Source organism: Oreochromis aureus, linkage group 22 (assembly GCF_013358895.1).
Source record: "Oreochromis aureus strain Israel breed Guangdong linkage group 22, ZZ_aureus, whole genome shotgun sequence".
NCBI classification, from domain to species: Eukaryota; Metazoa; Chordata; class Actinopteri; order Cichliformes; family Cichlidae; genus Oreochromis; species Oreochromis aureus.
Window position 1 is genome coordinate 32,022,695 of NC_052962.1, and position 11,758 is coordinate 32,034,452.

The window sequence follows — 11,758 nt, forward strand, 5'->3', positions numbered from 1 at the left end:
TGGCTTTTTAAGTAAAGGTTTAGGTAAGAGATTTACTTTGGTTCTCTTTGGTTTCTTTATATTTTTAGCACTTTTTGCTCATCCTTTAATTTGTGTTTCAGTGAGTTTATCAGTTCAGGGCATGCCAGTGCTTTACATTTTGTCTGTATTAGGAGTTGGTGGGGTTTCTCTGGTGTGTTGTCATGGGTTTGCTTCATTTTTTTAGCACAGGTAGGCGAGGCAGTGTGTCACGGGATGCTGGCACACTGGCGGTACATCAGACATCATTTGATGGAGCGTTATTTAGGAGCAGTGCGACAGATGTCTGGTGTCGGAATAGTGTCGCCTCCCTGAGTGGTAACAAGTTTGTCAGTCTCCGCGGTGTGCAATAAAGCTAACCCATGTTTTGGACAAGAAATCAAAGTTAGCTAGGTAAAGCACAACAAGTGCTTGAAACACGAGAGCCTGCTACCAACATGGATTGATGAATGAATCAATGAAAACCTTTATTTGTCACATATAAAGTTTTACAACCTGCAATGAAATTGGACCCAAAGACCAAACATACACAGCACAAGACATCACATGGGAAGACATGAGGTGACCGGTAGTAGTTTCGAAAAACAATGAAATGTACAACAAGAAGCTTCTCGGATGAGAGGTGAAACATCTTCAAGCAACTTAAAGAAGTCCAGACGCTTTTCTTTCCAAGTACCTTAGACTACGATGACCTGGATGACTGAGAACCTTCACAGATAATGAAATCTGAGCCGATGTAGACACAGCCATCCGCATCTGCTGCCATTCTGCAGTGCTGAGCTGCAGAATGGCATGTAAATGGTAAAGGGCCTGTATTTGTATAGCACTTTACTAATCCCTAAGGTCCCCAAAGCGCTTTACACATTCAGTCATCCACCCATTCACACACACATTCACACACTGGTGATGGCAGCTACATTGTAGCCACAGCCACCCTAGGGTGCACTGACAGAGGCGAGGCTGCCAGACACTGGCGCCACCTCTGATCACCACCAGTAGGCAACGGGTGAAGTGTCTTGCCCAAGGACACAACGACCGAGACTGTCGGAGCCAGGGCTTGAACCGGTAACCTTCCGATTACAAGAAGAACTGCCAACTCTTGAGCCACGATCGCCCCGTCTTTAAAGACAGAACACAAGCAGAATCAGAATACTTTAATAATCTCTAAGGATATTGTATAGAGATATGATGTATTGATACTCAATACTGGAGACAGATGTGGCACTTCAATGTCATCAATCGCTTTCGTGCAACACCATAAGCTGACAGAGGACATACATCACTGAGGCCTTGTTGTTCAACAAGAGTTATGTGGTCTATCTTCTCCAAATAATATCCACGATAGTGTTCAGGATACCCGTGTTCTCAAAATAAAATGTATCCTTTCCCCAAAAAGTGCAATTTAAACAGTGTCTGCAAAATTAGAAAGACCTACAGTAGAAACAATCGCACCACTCAAAATCATGCCTTTAGAGTACCTTGTTCCCTGATAGTTGACTGTGTCAGCCACCTAAACTTGAGACTCAGAAGGAAATAGATGCCTAATTGACCCTTGAACATCTATATGCAGGACATCTAATGGTACTAATTTTACTCTTACAAAACAAAGAGCAGACAAAATTGTTGTAGAATGCAGGTGGTGGCTTATCATAAGCTGTTGCGTTGTAACCAGGGTGCAAAATGGCACTTTCAAGTTCACCACATGTTAGATGTGTGTTAGAAATGAAAACACTGACGCATTCAAAGGGAACAATGCCTTCAAAAATGTTATGCAAAATTTTAAGTGGGTAACCAGTGACACAATGGAAGTAGTTCAGATTTAAGATAACTGAAGATAACTGTGTCATTTTAAACAGTAAATATCATGATATTTACTTTTCGTTCAGCTTTTGTAGAGTCCTGCTCTCTGACTCTCTCCACCTCACTTAACCTTAATTTTTTAATGTGAAGTGGTTGGTCCCAAATTAAAAAATTCTAATGATATTTTTAAGGCTGAAACAGCCAAAGGTGTGGATCATCTGTTTGGTTGTCAGTGTAATAGTGTGTTCCTATGGCATATCAAGTGTTCATGTTAACAGTGTCCATGTTTGTTATTTGAATGTGGTTAATTCCAATCTAATTCTTGTACACATTTTTCAGGTCATGTATGGCTGTGAATTGGATGATGAAACTAAGGAACTCAGTGGATATTTCCAGTTTGGCTACAATAGAGAAGATTTCTTATCCCTTGACCTGCAGACTTGGACTGCTGTAAAACAACAGGCTGTCATCACTAAACACAAGTGGGACAATATCAGTTTGGCAAAATCTGAGAAGAACTACCTCAGCAGAATTTGGCCTGACTGGCTGTAGAAGTACCGTGAACTATGGGAGTAGTTCTCTGAAGAGAACAGGTAAAATCAAATGACCAGGTTCAAATAATACGCTATTTCATGACAATGAATATCTTACTGCTTTAGTTTTTCTGTTGTCCTCTTTTTAAAATTTTCTCTCATAACTCTGTTGGACTCATTTTTTGTCTTTATCCTCACTCCGTTTTAATTACATTTTTGATTGTATGTACATTAATTTATGGTGCCTGTGGCTCGATCGGGCCCCGTCGGAGGGGTGGGGTGCCCTCGGCCTCTCGGCCTGGGGCTCGGTCCACTCTGTCACAGCTGGCTGCCGGCTGAGCTCGAGGGCACGTCACTGCAGCCCCCTCTGGCTTCTGCTCCGTGGCTGCTGGGTGACCCCTTGTCTGGGGCTCTCCTCAGCTCTTTCCGGGAGGGTGGCACGGTTGCCCCTCCGTTGGTCCTCCTTGGGCTCTCGCACTCTGACGGTCTCTGGATGTCTGGAGCCTGGATTTCCTCTATACCTGCTTCATGCCCTGGGGGACGGAGCTATGGCTCCCCACACCCTCTAGCAGATCATTACATGAAGTAACCTTTTGAATACAAGCACACTCATGCTCACAGGTGTACACACCGGTGCTCACAGACACAAACTACACCTTTCTTGGCTCCTACCTCAAAGCAAACTGTGCACTGTCGATCTTACGTGCTGCACAATAATATTCAATATTTAGTATTTATTGTTATATACACATAGATTATCACAATGGTGTAGTTTATTATATTGCTCTTTTTTTGCTTGTTTTCTCTTTTTTTTTCCTCAACAGGTGATCCAGGTGATATTGATATATGTATATATGTATTTTTCGTCCCGCCACCCCACCTTTTTTCTTTCCCTCCCTGTCTTTCTTTCTCCCTTTCCCCCAGTCATGTCTGTCCTGTATGTAACAACTGAAACTAAAATAAAATAAAATAAATAAACAATAAAAACAAAGATCAATGAAATGGACCAATACGGCAAGGCCGGGATGGTCCACTTGGTAAAGTAAATCCGTTGGTCATCTTTCCTGGACTTCAGCCAATAATTCTGATGGCAAAAGAACCAAACAGGACAGGCGGGGGGAAAAAGATTATCAAAACTGAAGACTAGGAAAAGTATCACTGTGTGTTCCAGCTCTTTGGTGACAATGAGGACATCGTCACCAAACTTGACAAAACAGAGATCAAGGCCAATGAAAGTAAGACTGGAATCAGAAGTGATTAAAGTTAAAAAATAATATATACATTTTCTTTATTTTAAGAGTCCTGCAGTTCATGTGTTCTTTTCAGTTAGTTAAGTTCGTCTGCAGTCTATAATATTTCGTCCCATCTTGGATCTCATATGACTGCTAACTTCCTAAAAACATTTTCCCAATTAAATGTTTTGAAAGTGCTGTAATGCAGGTATTGTTATCCACCATGGCTATTCATTGCTGTCCTTTCACTGTTTACGGAGCTTTGATGAATACAGAACCTCATCAACATACTTTTTTGTTGAGCTTTTTATTTAAACATTTCTTTATTTTTGTGTTTATAGAAACAAAGTTTGCAAGCCTGCTTCAATCTTCTATTTTATTTATTATTTTTCCAGTATTTTTATCTAGTTGAAACAGATTATTCTCTTTACTGGTTCAGGTTGTGATTTACTTGTTGCTTATCTACAGAAAGTTACCCCATCATGATCATTGCCATTGTTGTTGTGGTTGTTGTCCTCACCGCCATTCTGTTGGAATCATTGTCTACAAAAAGTAGACAAGTGAGAGACAAAAACAGGAAAATACATTTTTAGTTGATGCTGTCATTTAAAGGTGTATAAACAGCACAAGGCACAGTGTCATGGAAATTTATTTTCTCTTTTTACTTCAGGCAAATGCTCCCAGCCTCATAAGTAAAGCTAGTGTCTGTTTTCTCTCATATCTTATGCATTCTGTAGACCACAAAGTATTTTTCTGTATTTTATGGTAAATAACTTTTCAGAACTGTTTCTGAACAAGTGCCAGTTCAGACAGGATGTGGACTAACAACATGTTTCTGGCCTTTTACAGCTATGAAGGAACCTGAGGTTGTGAAGCCACTGAATCCTCCTCCAACAGTCAAAATGACAAACAACCTTCCATACAGTGAGTTACTTCACTTTAAACAAAGCTGCTTTGAAACGTGTTGAAGTGTTTCTTTATTTCTGTCAACTGCTGCAACACATTGTAGCTGCACCAACACTTTCAGTTACTTTTCATCAAAAGTGTCTAAAAGTCAAATTATAGTATGTTATATTGTTAAAAGGAAGGCTTTTTTTCCCCCTGAAATATTCACATCTGTTTGCCAGTTAAATATTTACTTACATTTTAACAAGTACAAACAGCGACAGCAGTTTATTAATAAACTAATTAACTAATGTATAATAAAACTTTGCCAGATTAAAACAAATGTTTATTCTCACAAAGTTTTCTAATCAAATATTTGACTGAACCAGAGTTCTTTTATGTGTTAATGATTCTGTAAATATGTAGCAGATATTTATTCTAAATCATTGTTTTATAAAATCTTAATGTTGTTTATTTTTTGTCTGCAGGTTTATGGAGATATATTGCACTCAAAAAAGAGGCATTGTCACGTGATTTTCCTCCATAAAGTAGGACTAAATTCTTTAATTCATCAAACTGAAGACTAGGACAAATTTAGCACTACTTGCATTTACTTATTTATTAATTACTTAATTTTAAATTACTTGAAATTTTTTTTAAAGTTCAAGTTAGTAATTAAAAGTAATTAAAATTATTTGAAATTTTAATTACTTTAAATTTGGGGAATTAATATCTGCTCGAATATCTGCCAATTCATTATGAATTCGGAGATATCTAACAAATATAACATAGATGGTGACCTTATTTTGAGACTTTAATTCCCAATTAGGAAGGTGGATTTCTTTAAATAATAAATATAACACCAATGGAGGGAAGTACCACATGTTTTAAAAATCACATCACAGCAGTCTAAAATATTTTTGTTTATTGAAATAAACACAATATATTTTTAGCTTAGTATTCCTGGTGTTGGGGTATTCTGTAAATCAATAAATTACTTTTGATAAAAAATACAAGTGTATTAACAGATGTTTTCCCTTTACATGCTCTTAGAGTTTGGTAATATGATCATATATTTCTTTGAATTTGTCAGCATACAGGACAATTCTGTAAATCAGCCATCAACATTAAAAAACACATTTTGGAAATTATAGATTTTAAACCACGTGAACTTGTGAATGACTCCAGTCCTCTACAACTCTGAGTAATCAGACAGGAAATGGATGGATGGGCGTTGAACTGTTGTCATTAGCAGTATTTGTCAGTAATGCGTTAGACACATTTTACATTATTCTACTACATCTCTTAATTATTTTTTAACTTAATTTCTTGAAAATGTATATCAAGTAGAGGGATAAAATAACACCAGTGTTAGCCATCTGTTAAGAGAAAATTGTACATAGTGTGATCAGCTTCATGAAATGTGCCCTTTTTAGGATCACTAAGCAAACCACATGTCTACGTGACTTTTCATATAACAACTTTTGTGTGATAAACTTATTTTAGCAACTAACAGCTTCCTCTGTTTTGAGAACATACAGATGTAGAAAAGGGGAACCTCAGCTCTGAGTTCTTGGAATAACTTTTTACCTTTGTACCTTTGTGTTTTTTAACTCAATTGTCTTAGGTGAAGAACCGTCGGGAGATTCTTAGGAATCCCCTGTCATTTAAATTGGTCCTCCAAGCCGGATTGGAAACAACAGACATGTTTCTGTGACTCCAATCCAAGGTCTGACTGCTGTATCCTGACGCCGTGGGAAGCCAGCACCGAAGTCTGTCGACAGCCCTCTCTAGGTAAAGGAGAAAGTCCTGGGACGTGAATTCGGGTCCAGGCCGGTGTTTATAGTCTGGTCCACGGCAGTGGGATCCAGCCAGACGACCTGAACAACCAGCAAAAGGACGACTGAGGGTGAGAAAACACTGTTTTGGTCTGAACCGCCGTAAGGTTTTTGCGCAATAGGTCTAACCCGCCGCAATAGGTTGAGTTCGCCAAAAGGAACTAAGTTTAGACTGGTTTCAGAAGTAGCCGCAATTACTTCGTGACAAATTATAAAAAACGCGCGAATGTCTATGTCTATATGTGTTTTGGAAGTAAGTTGATTTTACAGCACAAATAAACTGCTGAACTACTTCCATCTTTGTGTATCCTGCAAAAGCCCACGTACTGGTTACAAAGGAGAAAAGTTGAGTTCCACCTCATAAAACTGACACCGCTCCGTGAATAGCGCGGAGTAGAAAGGCGTGTCAGCCACCACTCCTGAGTCAAGCGTGCCAGAGAAAGCTTTGCAGTTCTGTGAAAATGGGGAATCAGCCCACCAAACTCACTGCTGACGAGCAGTGGCTAGAAAAGAAATGTCCAGGCACTGGACAAATCAGTGGTTGTAGATGGAGAAATCCTAAGAAAATAAAAGTCCCACTTGGGAAGGGAAATGTAGTCCTTCAGCGCTAACACGACTGAAGGAGGCTCTTTAAAAGAATTAGGAGAGACGAAAGACTTAAAAAAAAGAAAGGAAAACGTACTCAAGAATCACAATACTTCCTGGCCTGAAAAAAGAAAAAAGAAAAAAAAAAGAAGCAGATAGGCGAGACGAAAACAAAAAGAAAAAACAAGAGAAAAAAGATAAACAGTCAGAAAAACAGAACTTAACCGCCAGTTTAGTAAAACCAGAAGACGAGACACCGTGCAGTCCTCGCAATCCTTTTATTAATCCACCACCCGTTCCTGCAGCCGCAGCTGCAGCACCACCCTATATACACTCACCCATATCAGGAAGAACATAATAATCCCTCATCAAGTGAAAAATTAGAGATCAAAGTAGAAGTTTAAAAAGGGCTGGATACAGACCCAACTAAATATATATAAATACAAGAGGAATAAAGTGGAATAAACAAAAGGCTAAATTAAATTAGAGCTTATCTCTAATGTATTCAAACTAATAATAGCAAGGATAACAACCTGTAAACTGGTATTAACAATGAAACATAGTTGGGATGACGACCATGCCCAGAATGAATAGAATGAATGAAAGCAGATAATTCACACGAAGCCATATTAAATGAAATAGAGAGATGCATAAGGTATATTAAGGTTGTGTTCATTGTTCAGCCAAGGAAAGTGTGTGAAAAGGAAAATGCCTCCAGCTTGGGACGGGGTGAAACTGCAGATCACCCGCAGCCCTTGGTGGATACAAAATAAAATATAAATAAAATATTATAATAAACTATTGTATATTAGTAGTATAGTAGTATATTGTAATATACTAATAAAATATTGTAATATACTATTGCTGTTATATAAAAAAAAAAGATAACATTAATAATGACATAATATTAATATGAAGAGGCACCTTAGTCAGTTATGATGTGAGGTGGATAATTGTTAAAAGTAGTCTGCATCAAGCTTAAGGTTTGCTCAAATTCAGTATAATGACATATGAGATGAAGAAAATAAAGAAAATATCTAAACTAATTAAGTGCATAGAGGCACTTGACCTGCTTGAAAACCTGTCATCCTAGATGAGACATTGCTGAGATATAGAGCACACCTATACTAATAAGCTAAACCCTGTATACAACAGCTAAAGCTACAAGATTGAGAAGCTGAATTAAATATGTGGACACTGCTAAGCTGATGAGCAAGTTACACATTTTTTTATTTATTTTGTTTAGAGCAGGAGCTGCATGCTATTAAAGCTCACACATGCAGCTGTCTGTGAGCTCAGTTTTTTCCTCACACTTCTGATTTGTTTCTGGCAGCAGCTTTTTTCTTTTTGTGTCCTGAATCATGTGTGTAAAGCGTTCATGCCATCAGCAACTTGTTTTTGTTTTTTGTTTGTTTTGTTTGTTTGTTTGTTTTGTTGGTTTGAAAAACAAATTTGTGATCATACTTGTGGATCACAGTGACACATAATGATTAGGCATATGATTTACTAATGTCTAGTTTTAGAGCTGTGAGCAATGCATCCACATTGAGATTAAAAGCCTGGTGCATACTTTATATGAAGCTGCTATAGAAAGAATGGAACCTTGTGGGAAAAGTTCAAATAAAGAGGTTTTTTAAATCCTAACTTAAAAGTTTGAAATATGTAAGATGTGTGAGATGTGTGAATTCTTTGAAAAAAATAGAAATGACCTAAAATGCCTTAAATAAAAATGTAGTGTTGCATCTACAAAAAAAGAAGCATTCAGTAACTTAAAACTAGCATTACAGACAAATTCAGTTTTAGCATTGCCTGACTATGATAAGCCTTTCTACCTGCATGTAGACGGAGGAGCAGGTTACATGAAAGCAGTTTTAACACAGGCATTTGGAGAAAAACAACGCCCGCTTGCATTCTACTCATGCAAATTAGGCTCAGTTGCATCAGGCCTGCCTACATGTGTGCAAGCCTGTGCAGCCGCAGCAGAGGCAGTAAAAAAGTCAGCTGACATTGTTTTAGGGCACACTCTGATCATCAGAGTACCCCACGCAGTGACTTCAATTTTACTCTAAGCCAATTTGTCTTACCTCACACATGCGAGACAACTCTCATATGTTGTAATTTTACTGTCACAATCGAGAAGTGTGGTCAGCTAAACCCAAGCACACTTTTGGCCACACCCGAAGAAGGTCATCCACACTGCTGTAAGCAAAAATTAAAAGAGGAGACAAAGCCACGTGCTGATATTCACAGCACACCACAACCCGGTTTCGCTGACATTTTTGTAGACGGCTCAGCCTCTAAAAATGGCCTAGGACAAAACTGTGTAGGTTATGCAGTAACCACAACAGACAGAGCTGCACATCAGAAAGACAATTCAGAAATAACTAAAGGCAACAACTTAGCAGACCAAGCAGCTAAGTTAGCCGCATAACAAACTGTAGACACACTAATATCTGCATCCGCAATGCAAATACCACTTGACGTACTAAAAGATGAACAAAAAGCAGCACCAACCACAGAACAAAAGAAATGGTTAAAGTGTGGAGCACAACTAAAAGATGATCTAATGACTTGTGAAGGAAAACCAATACTTCCTAAGTCCCTACACAGAACAGCAGCATTAGTGACCCATGGGGTAACCCATGTGTTCTCAGGAGGGAGGATCCAGATCATTAATACACACTTCTACACTTTAAATTTCGAAACTTCAGCAAAAGAATTTGTGAGAACATGCATGATTTGCCAGAAACAACTCACAGGGAAATCTAAGGCCCAAAAGAGGACATTTCCCCACACCACCTCATCCATTTCACACTATTCACATGGACTTTATTGAATTAAGTGAAAGTCAAGGCTCAAAATACGCTCTAGTGATTATAGACGTATTCTCAAAATGGCCAGAGATTTATCCAGTAAAAAAAGTAGATGCAATCTCGGTTGCAAAATGTTTATGTAACCATTTCAATGCAACATATGGCATCCCTACTCTGATAAGATCAGATAATGGGACACATTTTGTCAATGATGTGACCAGTAGAGTCTCTGAAGCACTAGGATTCAGCATGAGAAACCATTGTGCTTATCACCCACAAAGTGCAGGGTTAGTGGAGAGAACTAACGGCACCATAAAACAGAGACTCAGAAAATGCATGGAAGAAACAGGAAGACCATGGCCTGAATGCACAGGCCTAGTAAAAATGTGGATGAGATTAACACAAGGCTCTCAAAAACTTACACCATTTGAGGTTGTTCACGGGAGACCTTTCCCACTACCAGTAACAAGCGAACCTCTAGACAAATCCGTTAGAGAGACAACTCTGGCAGAATGGATGGCAAAACTACTAGAAAATAAGGATATTGTTTTAAACAATAAACTGCCGTACGACTCTTCTCCAGTCTCTTGCAGGTTGAAACCAGGCGATTGGGTCCTAATATGGGTACTCCAGAGAAAGAATTGGAGTTCGCCCCGTTGGGAAGGCCCCTACCAAGTGTTATTGACCACACCCACAGCCTGTAAAATTGCAGAGACCATCTTGGATTCATCAGAGCCACTGCAAGGAAGTAGAGCTTGAAGCCCAGACCACTAGAGATTCACAAGTGTAAGGGGTATCTCCCCTGGTGTCAGTGGGTTCAGTGGTGAGGGAGGAGTGCTGATTGAGCTCAGCTCGCACTCTCATTCTCTCCAGCCACTGACCAACTTTAGGCTCACTGATACATTTGGGTGAGACCAACCTCAAGCATGAAGTGTTCTCAGGTGGTAACTGGCGTCTTACTACTGGCAACGGCTCTGCTCATCACGCTAGCCGCCCTGGAAGACGGCAGAAAACAATACACGAGCCGAGAAAAGAGATGGACACATGACAACTCACATCTAACGGACATGACACAAGCACATCAGTACACCCAACCATATATGGGAAACATACTGGACCTTATGAAGCATTCTGCATACTGATGAAAGCACTAAACGGCATGTGCTATTAAACCCCGATTCTTTTGTCCCCATGATAGAACAGAGAAAACCGACTCATAGTGTGTTAAAACATTTATATTTCTTTTTATTCAATCATCTTCTGGAAGAGAGAGACCCCTGCACAGCCCAAACGCCAGTTGCAGGATCTCTAACATTAGAATCATAAACTGTGCCTCATATAGGTTTTATTTTGGTACTTTACACGTCACACAGTTTCAAACATTGCTTATATGGCAAAGTTCCTCTTTTCTGTGTCTTATCTATTAATATGCCTGTGCACTAAAACTTCCTGTTTTTCAGTCTGGCTGAGCACTTAGTTTGTGAGTCAAAAGTGGCCTTGCTCTACAAGCCTTCATTATTAAAGTACATAAAACAATATAATGAGAAAATAAGGATATTAATTACATGACAGTGCTCAGAAAGGGACATGGTTATAATTAAACTTTCGGTGGCAACCTTCCAAGAGTACAATATCCCAGCATGCAACTACACATGGAATGGCACCGGATGGTCCGATGGATTTGGCGACTCAGCAACATGGAGGAGGAGATACACACGTTTTCTCATGTACACTGAACTACTCAAAAGTCGACGTGACATGCAAAGAATCCAACTATGTGGACCTGAAAGTCACCAGGAAAAATCAAACCACTCCATTCCCTTTATTCATGGACCCAGGTTACAACCACACCGTATGTTTCAACTTCAAGGGAGGAAACCGGCCCATGGGGAATACAGCGAACTGCGACAGCATAATTCTCATAGGCCCAGGAGGGACATTGAATAACTCAAGGGGCACCTTTTGGGTGCAAGGCACAGCATGGCTGTGCGGACATCAGGCCCTATTCATGCTCCCACCCAACGGAACTGGAACATGTGCACCAATTCTGATCT